This window comes from Coptis chinensis, chromosome 7, assembly GCF_015680905.1.
Source record: "Coptis chinensis isolate HL-2020 chromosome 7, ASM1568090v1, whole genome shotgun sequence".
Lineage (NCBI taxonomy): Eukaryota > Viridiplantae > Streptophyta > Magnoliopsida > Ranunculales > Ranunculaceae > Coptis > Coptis chinensis.
In genome coordinates, this window is record NC_141462.1 from 38,678,050 (window position 1) to 38,690,572 (window position 12,523).

A 12,523-nucleotide genomic window follows, 5' to 3' on the forward strand; every position below is an offset into this window, starting at 1 on the left:
GGACCTGTTAGTGCATTTCATAGTATTACTCATTGTATATATGTTTATTCGTAGATCATTGATTATTATGCATATATTAACTTAGGTTTCGACTTGATTATTTTGTATTCATTGTTAATGAGATGTATAGATAATTGAGACAATAAATAAGGAAACAATAGTTTTATTTCTTAGTCGTTGTAGTATAGATGAAGTTTGTGACTACCTTCATTGGAAAACTCTCACGAGGCTATAACTCATCCATTAGGGAATTCCTAGTGGTTTAAGGCCTTGTTGCATATGGTCAATGCAATCGCACTCGGCGAAACGAGATTAGTTAGAACTTCATTTTTGGTCACTTATTCTAATTTCTCATATTTGCTTGAGGACAAGCAAAATTCTGTTTGGGGGTGGTTTGATAAGAGCCCAAAACTGTAGTTTTAACCCTTTAACAATATTGCTTTTTGACTAATTATGTGATTAATAAGTAAGAGTTAGTATTTTTATCATGTTTTTATGTATTTCAGGCATTGGAGTCGAATATATATAGAAATGCGCCCTTTTTGCCGAGATAATGGAGCAAGGGTTGGTTGTTAAGAAGTTATTTGATTAAAGGCCAAGATCCAAGGAGAAAAAGCGCATTTAAATCCCGGTCAAAGCTAAAAAGTCAAGGTCAATGCGGGCAGAAATAACGTATAAAGGTCAGTAGGACTTCTGGAAGCCGTATCTTTGGACTCAGACCTTAGAATTAGGCCTACCTTATGTTAAAACAACAGGCTCAGAAAGAGCTTTCTAATGGTCTAAGTCTTGACCCAATCAGAGGAGCAAAAGTTGACGAAAAGGCTATTGAAGTCAAATCTAACTGGAAAGGCCTATGTAGACTGAAGAAATTGGGTTTTGGGCTCGATTTTTCGACCCAAAACATGGCTCCTCAGCCCACCACGAAAAAGTGGATCTTGTCTCCTCCATTCGAAGACACAAGACTTAGCTCTTAAGCATCTAGTTTTTTTAGTGAGCAATAATCCAATAACTTGTTTTAGATCTAGTTTTTACATTCAATTAATTTGTTTTAGAATAAAGTTGATTATTATTTAGAATCAGATTTAGTTTTATAATAAAGTATTAGTTTTTCATTTTAATTTAGTTTATTGATTTAATTCTTATTTAGATTTAGATGTCTTAAATTCATAATTAGTTTGTTTTAATTTGATAATTAGTATTCATAATCTTAGTTCTAAATTAGTTTTAAATTCAGTTTAATCCATTTTGAATCTTAGACTATTGTTAAATTAGATTATAAAGTTTAATAAAAAAAATTCAATAATGAGTTGTTATATTTGTTCTTGTATAAGAAATGATAGTATAATGATTCAAGGCTAAAACCTCCATTAGAGGGGTTTGAAAAAGCCTTGATGAAAACTTGATTGTTGTTAGTGTAGAATAGTTTGTAATATTCTATTCCGTTCTAGAAAGTAATTAGTTCACCATGACAATCGGTTTGATTGCTTCACATGCTAGTTGTTAGTTGGTAGAGATTACTATGAATAATTAGGGATTAGATACACCCAATTGTTATGCGGAAGCATTACAATTTGGATTACGACAATTCCACACTAGTTGATTAAGTCGAATTAAGGTGGAATCAAATTCCCCTAATTCATTATCATATAGACAATTTAGTATTTCTGTATTTTGAATTATCGCATCTTGATTAGTTGAATTACCATCGTAGTATAATTTCCATCATTACTCTCATTGACTTTGATAGACTGATTATCGTAGTTAACATTGAATTCTAAAGAACTAGGAGTGGAACGAATTCTCTACTCCACTTATTGCAATAGTATCGAGAGTGTAGAAAACTTTGATAACATAAGCGTGAAATTAGTTTTAGTTTTACTTGCATTTGAGTCTCATAGCTTATGCGTAGGTAAAACTATCATTTTACCATTTTATCAGTGAGCTTGGGATTACCCCTCTTGATTTCACCATGCTCATGGGTATCCCTAATGGTTATGGAGATGCCGTTCCTTTTGATGAAAATTTGGAGGTTTTTACTACTGCAATGAGTTTCTTTCAAGGTTTTGATATAGTAGAAGATGATGAGGAAGACGTGTTCTTGAGATTATCAGCTGAGCACTTTAAGGGAGGAGTTATAAATATGAGTTGGTTTACTTCAAGATACTTGAAATAGGCTAAAGGAGAAGTCGAAAGACTATCAGATTGGCATTAAGTCGATCGAAGAATATGTACGTGCATTCCTCTATTACTTTGTTGCTGTGATACTATTTGGATACTCTGATAGTTTCTTACGTATCGGGTGGATAGCCGTTGTCTTAGACGAAAGAGGATGTAGGATTATGATTGGGGTCAATCGATCTTGATGTACCTTTACCGTTGGCTAGACCTCGCAGTTGAGACTAAAGCCGCTAAAGGCAATTTGTGTGGCTTTGTTTGGATTATATCGGTAAAGTCTTATTTATTAAGCTATTGTTTCATCTCATTTATTTATCTAGTTATTAATGTTGACATGTTTATATTTATGTTGATATTGTATTTTATCTATTGATTTAGTATTGGTAGTACAAATATTTTCATGTAAGGCATCCTGTGTTGAAGACGTTGCAAGAGAATGAGACTCATGACCTGATTCCATGTATTCAAGCATGGGGGTTTCATCGTAGGCAGAGGGGGTATAATGATCTATCTCAAAATATTCGTAGCACTTGTCAACAGATTGTGCTTTTAGGAGCTACACGAATTGAATGGCAACCCTGAGCCTCTTCCTTCATCTTTCAAACCCCTTATGAGGATATTCCATATGTTCCAGAAAAGACTGAGTACCGCAGATTGTCATATATGTGTCATTGAGCAAGGTTTCTTTCTAAGCGGCGAGTGATACTTATAGGGTCAGTAACTGCATGGTACCTTGGGGACCGATGTTGGCGTCAAGTATCTGGAGAGATTGTTACACCTTACCCACCACCATAGATATGACAGTCTCTTATATTCTTTCTGTAACTCTTGCACACTATAGAGCAAACCCAAATGATTGGCCGAATGCAACATCTTACATTTTTACGGGAGACTATGACTTGTATTAGAAGAGGATTGGTCGAGGTCTCTTGCTAGGTGCGTTATACTAGGGCACCAACTTTGAAGGGGTTACTTCCGAAGCATTGAGGCCTGACATTCATTTCCCAGAAGGAGTGGAGTTTCCACAGTCACAGCCCAGGGTGTTTCATGATATTGAGATGCCGCAAGGAACTCCACAAATATTTGATGAGTCTAACCTTTAGCACTGGATCATGATTAATTCTCAGGGGCAAGAGATGAGCATACCTATTCCACCAGCAAATGCCGTATTGGTCACAGATTTGTCAAAATAGTTTGAGCAGTTAGCCATGGTTAGTATGATTTAAATTTATTCATGATTTATTATTATTATTCACTATAACATGTAACATGCATTTGTTTTGTTAAACATGAGGAAGTAAGGTCGGAGCTCCTTAACTACAGTGATAAGAGCCCAAAACTGTAGTTTTAACCCCTTAACAATAATACTTTTAGACCAATTATGCGAGTAATAAATAAGAGTTTATGCTGATTACGTGTTTTTATGTATTTCAGGCATTGGAGTCAATTATGTGCAGAAATATGTCACTTTTACGAGATAAAGGAGCAAGGGTTGGTTACTAAGAAGTTCTGTGATTAAAGGGCAAGATTCAAGGAGAAAAAGCCTTTTTAAAGCCCGGCCAAAGCTGAAAAGTCAAAGTCAACGCGGGCAGAAACAACGCGTAAAAAGTCAGCAGAACTTCCGAAGGCTCTATCTTTGGACTCAGTTCTCGGAATTGGGCCTACCTTATGTCAAAACGACCGGCTTAGAAAGAGATTTCCAATGATCTAAGTCTTAACCCAATCAGAGAAGAAAAAGTGGATGAAAAGTCTGTTGAAGTCAAATCCAGCTGAAAAGGGCTCTGTGGACTGAAGAAATTGGGTTTTGGGCTCGATTTTCCGGCCCAAAACATGACTCCAAGCCCATGCACAAAATTGGGGATCACTTTCTCTTCTTCAAGGGAAGAAAGGAGGAGACTCATTAGTTTGACCTAGCTTAGAAAATAAATTAGTTAGACTCCATTAATATAGTTTATAACTTAGTTTTTACTTAGTTTATTAGTTTTAGTTAGTTTTTAATTAGTTTAGATTGAAATAACTTAGTTTAGATCTAGTTTAATTTCATTAAATCATTTTAGCTTTAATTCATAGATTTAGTTAATAATCATTACTAGTTTTTATCCAATCTTGTATGATTAGACTCTTTTCTTTTAGATCAATAAAGTAAATTTATTCATTCAATCATGTTTTGTTCTCATTGTTATTAATCTATAAATGATAGTTTGATGAATCAAAGCTAAACCTCCATTAGAGGGGTTTGAGAAAGCTTTGATGAAAACTTGATTGTGTAGTGTAGAAATAGTTGTAAAATTCTATTCCACTCTAGAAGGTAGTTGATTCGCCGTGAGAATGGGTTGAACTTCCTCACATGCTAGTTATTATTTGGTGGAGCTTGCCATGAATAATTAGGGATTAGAACGACCAAATCTTTATGTGAGAACGTAAAGAATTGGATTACAACAATCTATGCTAAGTTATTGAGTTGAATTCAAGGTGGAATCAAATTCCCCTAATTCGTTATCCATATTTGATTCATCTATATTTAATTACTTTAGTTAATATTAGTATAAGATCAATTGATAGTATTATCTCGTAGTATAAATTCACATCCATAATTATTGATCTCACCATTATTCCTTGTGTTTGTTCAATTGAATTTGTTTAAGTCTTGAGAGTTAAGAGTGAAATGAATCCGTACTCTATATATATTGCATGAATCTATATGTGATAGTAGAAAATAAATAATTGATACCGTAAGAATAAGGTTAGAGTAATCTAATTGAGTTTTTACGGGTTATCATACAGCTCTCTGAGTTATGGCATGCGTGAGTCGTTCATAGAGTCCTCTCATCAAAGTTTTGAGTACTTATAACAAGAGCGAAATTGAACTTTGCAGCTTCAGAGACGTGTGTAAGAGTTGGAGAATGCTGCTATGTTAGGAAGTGTCACACCTCAAGCTCAAGCTCAACCAGAGTGGTGACAATGATGTAGGGAGGAGAGCTCTTCAAGCCAGGTTATTTCTCGTAGGGGGAGGAGGTCTCAATAGTTATTCGTAGTTAAATTCTTATTGTTTGTAATAATTGTGCGCTATTACTTGTAATATGGCATTTTGGATTGTTGTTTGTAATGATTTATTTATTATTTAGGAAAATATTGGTAGGTTTTTGATATGAATATGTTAATAAAACAAAGGAGGTTATTACAAAAAAAAAATTAGAAATTTTTGTACAGAGTTTCTGTGTTAGACTTTGGTGCTGTAGTTTTGATTTTTGTTGTATCAGTTGAGTAGAATAAGTCCGTAGAGTTTTTCAGGATTTTTTATTTGTTGTATCTATTGCAGTTTTGCATATTTCAGGAACATCTGTGTATGGTGTAAACCGAGACGAAATGAAACATCCCGTCTGGTTAATATGTCCATCCCACTGTGGCTTCCATGTATTGAACTTATTGATGGTGATCTATACATTGAAATTATTGAGGGTATGTGTTGATCACTATGATACATTTGGATAGAATGTGTTGTCAATTGGAGAGTGAACAAAAATCTAGCTATCACTATGGTACATTTGGATAGAATGTGTTGTCAATTGGAGAGTAAACAAAAATCTAGCTATCACTATGGTATATTTGGATAGAATGTGTTGTCAATTGGAGAGTGGACCAAAATCTAGCTATCATATGTAATCTTACCTTACATATTTCATTTTACTCTTCTTCCAGATCAAACAAACAACCATCTTATTTTCCACAACCAAGCTAAATATTGAAAAAAATGTCTAGACAAGATAAAATTGTATTCAACCAAAGTTTATGGGGATCTAGTAGTAATAGTTCGTCTTCTGGTATTACCGCGTCTTCTGGTACTTCCGCTGAAGATGACTATATGGAAAAAGTAAGAGATGAGAATAATGATATGATGAGGCAAAAGAGGAGGAGGAGGTAGCAATTATTATACACTGTTGGGGCATTAATGACTCAAACAACTATTAAAGATGTGGATACAGACAAACGCGGTGGATCTGTGATGGGCAGAGCATATACGTTTAGAGATGGTGCAACACCTACTTTTAGTAGCACGCACTTGTATTGAAGTTAGGGCTTTCTTGTCGTACTGACTTTTGACTTAATGAAAAGAACGAACTACAACTTTAGGGACTTTGTTATGCATTGGCACGACATCATCACAGAAGCTAGGTGATCGGGGAACTAGCTAGTCGACCAGGGCAGTAGTTGGGTGTGCATATTTCCTTCACTTAGCTTTTATGGTTACTTGTATTTGTTAACCTTCATAGGACTTAGTAGTGAGTCCTCGACTCTCTCCCCTGTCTGCCTCATAATTGGCTCGCAATATTGTTTGTTTTAATACATTTTAGTAAAAAGTATGGTAAACTAACGAAAGTTAATATATATATATATATATGGGTGAAGAGGAATCCACATACAAACACTTTTTGTATAATAGTTTATACAACACCCTTTTAAGTTGAACTAAGAGCTAATACTTTGTGGGTATGATCTAATCACTATAAAGATCATATCCACAAAATTTGAGTTCATTTCTAAATCTCTACCTCTTTCAAAAGCTGATTTGAAAATGTGATTTTTTTTTAACAGTCAGGATTTAAAATTTTGCAACCTTCTTTTGACATCTTTTGAAATTTCCAAATGTGCCCATTTTTTGCAGGGTTGTTATTATCCATAGTGGAAAGATGACATCCATAAAAAATCAAGTCATAAATAAATTTGTAGAATGAAATATAGGCAATTGTATAAACTGTTGTATACATATACACGTACACAAAAATAGTAACCGATATAACCTTGCATCCAAAAATAGGTTGTACAGATATGTACACACAACAATCAATAACAATAAGCCACTACATACACATTTAATGAGATAAAGCTTATATAACAACCTAATATGGTCTTGTGAAGTTGACGAAACACTAAAAGGCTTAAACACACTAGGTTGGAATATTTGACAGAGAATCAAAAATAGCTTGGAATATTTGTTAACTTGTTGCTATCCTTCTGAAAGCTGAAGTAATCACTCCTTCCAGGTCTCAGGCTATGACCTCCATATCATTTACAGAGGAAGATCTTGACAAGGTGTGCCTACCCCACAATGATGCCTCGGTAGTTCACGTCAAGATTAACGGATAGACAGTCAAACGGATCCTAATTGATCCAGGCAGGTCCTGCGACATCCTTTTCCACCAAACTTACAAGGATATGCACCTGCCAGACTCGGTGATGATAGAGTCAACTGCACCACTCTACGGGTTCAATGGAGACCACACATATGCCATTGGAGATGTCATCTTACCAGTCTCCATTGGAGAAAAATAGGATATGGTCAAGACTTCAACATGCTTCAGCGTGATTGATGTCAAGTCATCCTACACTACCATCTTAGGATGTAGGTGGATTCACAAGATCCAAGCAGTTTCATTAATCTTACACCAAGTCCTCCGATTCCCCGGTCCCTGAGGCATCATCGAGCTCAGAAGCAACCGACTAGAAGCTCATCGATGCAATCAAGTCAACACAATAGCCACGACAAAAACTCAGGTCGTCCAAACCAAAGAAATCCCGAAGCCGCAAGATCCTCAAACTTCCAGCCCTCCAGCATCGGCATCAGACAAGCTCAAGGGGAAACAAGCACAAATCAAACCGGGAAAAAAAGTCAATTTGGGCACAAATGATGACCCAAAGTTTGTTTATGTAGGGGCTGATTTAGACCCCAAGCTCAAGGAGCAACTTGTCAAATTTCTATCTCTCAATAAAAATGTTTTTGCTTGGTCGTATATCGATATGCCAAGAATCGACCCTCAGGTCACTTGCCACAAATTACATGTAGATCCAATTGTAAAGCTATCAAACAACGACCTAGGAAACTAGCACTCAAATTTCAAAAAGCCATCAACGAAGAGATAGAAAAGCTCAAAAATGTTGGATTCATTAGAGAAGTCGAGTACCCGACTTAGCTAGCTAATATCATAGCCGTTTATAAGAAAAATGGCTAGGTACGACTCTGTATAGACTTCACCAACGTCAACAAGCATTGCCCAAAAGACAGCTTCCCCCTACCAAGGATTGACATATTGGTAGCTCAAACCTACGGACATGAACTTCTATCATTTATGGACGCATATAGTGGATACAATCAGATACCACTTGTAGAGGAAGATTAGGAAAAAAACATCCTTCATAACCGAACAAGGAACGTTCTGCTACAACGTCCTACCATTCAATTTGAAGAACGCTGGGGTGACCTACCAAAGACTTGTCACAAAGATGTTCAGAGACTTGCTGGGCGACACTATGGAACTCTACATAGACGATATGAAGCCTTTGAAAGATTGCACTAAAACAAAATGAAGCTCAACCAAACAAAATGTGTTTTGGGGTAGCCTCAGGAAAATTCCTAGGATACCTCATCTCACAAAGACACTTTAAAGCAAATCCAGAGCAAATACGAGCTCTCCTTGAGATGCCAGAACCAACTACCAAGCAACAAATTCACAAGATATTTGGCATGGTTTCAGCCCTCAACAGATTCATCTCACATGCATCTGAAAAATACAGACCGTTCCTACAAATACTCAAGAAAGGCGCAACATTCACATGGACAGATGAATGCCACAAAGCCTTCAACGACCTGAAGGCTTACCTATCAACGCCACTTGTCCTGTCTAAACCAAATGAAAGAGAGACACTGGGGCTTTACCTCGCAACTATCGACTTTGCCATCAGCTTGGTCCTCTTTCGCGAAAGTGAGGGAATAGAAAAGCTTGTCTACTTCACCAACAAAACTTTGGCGGATTCAGAGAAGCATTACTCTCCAATTGAGAAAATAATGTTATCTCTGTTATACTCTGCTCGCAAGTTTTGACCTTACTTCTAGGCTCACAACATCAAGGTCATAACAGATGTACCCATCAAGCAGGTTTTGAGTTCTAATAACAAAACAGCCTGCATGGCCAAATGGGCTGAAGAACTCGGCGAGCATCACATAGACTTTGTTCCCAGAACGTCTCTCAAAGGTCAGGTAGTTGTTGACTTCCTTGTCGACTTCCCCGTCGAAGATGTCAACTGGGAACCCAAGCCCATCATTTCACTCCATCAACCAACCACCCTAGACACATGACACCTCTACGTAGATGGAGCTTGCAACAATAGTAGTAGTGGGATGGGGGCGGTGTTAACTTCACCAGAAGTAACCCAGCTACAAAAATCAATCAAGATCAATTTCGCAACATCCAACAACGAAGCGGAATATGAAGCGTTAATCACAGGCCTCTATATGACACAAACATTACAAACCCGAAAGCTCAAAGCTTACAGTGACTCCCAAATAATCGTCAAACAGATTACTAAAGAGTATGTAACAAATGGAGCAAACTTAGCTAAGTACGCTCAGGTCGTCAATGAGATCATCAGCTCGTTCACAACATTCTCCTTGGAAAACATTCCCCAAGAGGATAACAGACATGCAGACAGCCTGGCTTTCTTAGCCTCAAAATCCCGAGATGCATGTCCTAGTACAGTTTAAATTGACATCCTAGAAAGGGCCGCCTACCAACAAGAAAGTGTCAACAGCCTCACGGACTTCCAGCCTTTATCCGACGAAGACATCAATCAATCTTGGATAGGCCCATTTCTGAAATTTATCTTACATGGCGAGCTGCCAGCATAGGCAAAGAAGGCTCGTGTCATACAATTTTGAGCTCCCAGATACACCATGATCAGCGGACGATTGTTCCATAAATCCGCATAATGACTCCACCTAAAGTGCATAACTCCACGCGAAGGCCAACTCATCTTTGACGAAATTCACAAAGGCGAATGTGGCAACCATGCAGGAGCAAGATCTCTGGCTCATATATAAAGTAATCGCCTAAGGGTATTATTGGCCAGACATGCACATCGAGGCAAAGATGTATGTCTTCAAATGCCACTAATGTCAAACATTTAGCCACAACCACCTAAGTCCAGCAGGAGAGTTGATCAACATAGCCAGCCCCTGGCCTTTTCATATGTGGGGGCTAGACATCATGGGACAATTCATCCCACAAAAGAAAATAGGACTCAAATACGTCTTGACAGCCACAAATTACTTCACCAAATGGGTAGAGGCAATCTCACTTATTCAAGTTAAGGAAGTTCACGTCATCAACTTCATATGAACCAATATCATCACAAGATTTGGTCTACCCCACACTCTCGTCATGGACAACGTAACCCAATTTGCTGGCATATAAGTCAAGGCATTCTTGTAAAAATGGCGCATCACTCAAGCATTTTCTACACCTAGATATGCACAAAGCAATGGCCAAGCAAAAGCCACAAACAAATCCATCAAAGAAAATCTCCAAAAGAAGTTGGAGAGCAAGAAAAGCCAATGGCCATAACAACTCGAGAACATCTTATGGGCATACAGAATAACAACACGAGCCAATACCAACGAGTCTCCTTTCACACTTTGCTTCAGAACAGAAGTAGTCATACCATCCAAGCTTACAATCACAACAACACGTTCTGACATCGTCGAATCAGGAGGAAATGACAATATCTTAGCCAAAGAAGTCGACCTCCAAGAAGAACGAAGGGAAACAGCTGTAATATCCCTAACTCGGTATCACAAAACAATCCAACGATCTTACAATAAGAAAGTTGTCCCAAGATCTTTTCAAGCTAGTGACCTAGTCCTCAAAAAGACCTTAGCACCAGCCAAGCTTGACCCAACTTGGGAAGGCCGATACATAGTTCACAAAGTCGTTAGCAATGGAACGTACTGGATAAAAACTCGTTTTGGACTCAAAATAAATGATAAATGATAATTTTGTAAGGGCAAAAAGAGAAGTAAAAAAATTGTTGGTTTAAAGGATTTTTTTTTATTAGTTTTTTTTTTTTTCATACTATTTTTTTTTTGTTGATTATATTCTCAATATGGTTGTGAAAATTTTGGGGGTGGGGTAGTAGAAATTTGCTAAAAAAAATTGGGGGTGCGAGTCATTATAGTTTGAAGATTTTTCTAGGCAATTAGTTATGTGGTAGTAGAGTTTTTCTAATCTCAGGGGGTGCGACTGCCACCGCTCGCACCCCCCTATATCCATCTATGCGTCTAACATCCCAGTTTTACAAAAGTCATCAATGGCTATGTTATAGAACCTCTTCTCAAGGGGCATATCATCTAGGAGGAGAGAGTAAAAGAGACGCCTTGCAAGAACTAGTTTACCAGCTTTCCTAAAGACGACCATTACAGCATAAAAGGTTTCAGTATCATCCGCCAATCCATTAGTTTGCATGAAAAGCAATAAGTCTTTTGCTTGTTCATCCAAGTAGTGGGTACTAGACACGTCAAGAACTAAATTATGGTACGGTATCAAACTTTGGAGCCCATTGTGGAATACTAGCTATTTGGCCCGGCCTATGGTCGGACTTACAATTTTCTAAAGTTGACTTTGGGCTTTCTACATTTTTTAGTTTATTATTATTTTATGTGAAGTAGAAATGGATATTATATTAAACATTAAAAAACATAGATAATATTCCTTATTATATATTGTTAAAAAAGATTATTAAAAACCAATTGTGCGTGGCTGAGAAGTGGAATGAGTAGATAAGTTGTAGGTGGAATTCATGTATGCGCAATCACAACCTAGGGACAAATAGTATAAAGAAATTGATCAATTTTTTTGTGTATCTCTCAAAGAGGAATCCCCATTATCTTCTAATGACAACAAAATTCAAATGAAAAAATCTCGGGTTTACATGATAAATCACATGCTTCCTGTATAAACTCAAATACGTGTCAAGTGCATAATTACATTGACTGAGGTTACTCCAAATTGTACACTATTATGCTATTTCTATCTGAACATGAATGAAATTTGGTAAGATGTTACTACCCCATTTTTTTTTTTTTTTGAACCTGGTGTCCGGGCCAGCTTACGCACACTTCGACTAATCCCATGCCCTGGTTGGAAATTCGACCTGATACTGCCTCAGATCACCAGTGACCTTGAGGGGATGTTGCTGCCCTGCTGCTCAAGTCCATACAGAAAGATTTTGGAAGAATAACCGTCATTATAATTGTAAGGCAATAGACACATAAAAATTCAATTTCAATTTCAAAAGAGTACAATAATCGAATAGAGCTCACCTAGAGGTAAGCTCTCAAGAAAAATAAGGCCTACTACATTATGTACTACATGCCTGCCAATATGATAAATATTACATGCCTGCTAATACGATAAATATGAATAAGCTACTTGAAGGCTCATAGGCCGTATAATATAATTTAACTGTTGTCTGCATTGGATTATCCTAATAATATCCAACCGCTGTCAAGTATTTCCCG

The 12,523-nt window shown here is 37.0% G+C and overlaps 1 pseudogene; it reads left to right on the forward strand.

Moving 5' to 3' along the window:
• Positions 1-2,173, forward strand: part of LOC147487460 (cysteine--tRNA ligase, chloroplastic/mitochondrial-like) — a 44,624-nt pseudogene extending 42,451 nt beyond the window's left edge.
• Positions 2,174-12,523: the final 10,350 nt, after the last annotated feature.